Source organism: Octopus bimaculoides, chromosome 9 (assembly GCF_001194135.2).
Source record: "Octopus bimaculoides isolate UCB-OBI-ISO-001 chromosome 9, ASM119413v2, whole genome shotgun sequence".
Lineage (NCBI taxonomy): Eukaryota > Metazoa > Mollusca > Cephalopoda > Octopoda > Octopodidae > Octopus > Octopus bimaculoides.
Window position 1 is genome coordinate 69801869 of NC_068989.1, and position 1191 is coordinate 69803059.

A 1191-nucleotide genomic window follows, 5' to 3' on the forward strand; every position below is an offset into this window, starting at 1 on the left:
TACAGTTGCCTTTTGTGCAGTTCTCTCATATTTTCAAGAGCCCAATAATGACAGTTCTGTTGATTCACCATGCCATTGAGATGAAAATAAGGTTCATCACTCATTAACAAAATGAGGTCGTCATTACCTCAAACATTGCTTCCATCTGATGTGTGAAGTTAAGCCACTGTGCATAGTCCCATGGTTTCAACTGTTGCCCAATGACTAATTTGTATGGGTGGAAATGCAGGTATTAATGCAAAATACGCTTCACCGATAAATTACTGATGCCAAGTTCAGTGGAATGCTTCTGAGCAGAGCAATTTGGACTCCATATCAAAGCTTGTCTGACACATTCCACATTTTCCAGGCTCTGTACCATTCATGGCACCCCCACCAGTCTCCTATTCAATAGTGTACCTCATGCATGAAGTGCATTCACCCAATGTAAGATTGTGTTATGGGTGGGAACAGCCTGATTTCAGTGAATGTTGAAGTGGCACTGAAACTCGCACTGAACTGCTGTTAGAGACTTGTTATTCTTCATATAACTGTCGTAGGCAAACACATAATGCTCTATCATCCAGAGCGCCATGGCTTCACCTGAAAAGAAAAAAAAATTGCTAAGACACCTTAGACCAAATGATATCTGTCGGACGTATGTCTCTTTCCCTGCGGCTAAGTAATAGCCATTTCAAAAACATTCGTCCTCTCTGTCCAACCCTGTATGTCATCACCATCATTGTTTTAACACCCACTTTTCCATACTGGATGAAGTTAGGTGGGCTGGATGTCCTTCTTGTTGTTAATTCTCACCTGTTTCCAGGCAAGGTAATATTTCCCCTTGACCAGACATGTTTTCACAGACTATTGAAAATGAATGATACTGCTTGTATGACAGTAACACTCATTTACAGCCATCATAATATATCATAGTAAGGAGACTACATATGCATACATATATATACGCGTATATGACAGTCTTCTTTCAGTTTCTCTCTATAAAATCCACTTGCGAGCTTTTGGTTGGCCCAAGGCTACACTAGAAACTTGCCCAAAGTGTCATGCAGTCGAACTCAACCTGGAACCATATGGTGAGGGAGCAAACTTCTTAAATTACTCACAAGGCTCTATATATATATATATATATATATATATGTATATGTATATGTATATATATATGTATATGTATATATATATGTATATATATAT

At 38.6% G+C, this 1191-nt stretch overlaps 1 protein-coding gene across 5 annotated transcripts in view; it reads left to right on the forward strand.

Moving 5' to 3' along the window:
* Positions 1 to 1191, forward strand: part of LOC106881649 (transient receptor potential cation channel subfamily M member 3) — a 662626-nt gene that overhangs the window by 423457 nt on the left and 237978 nt on the right. The window lies entirely within an intron of this gene.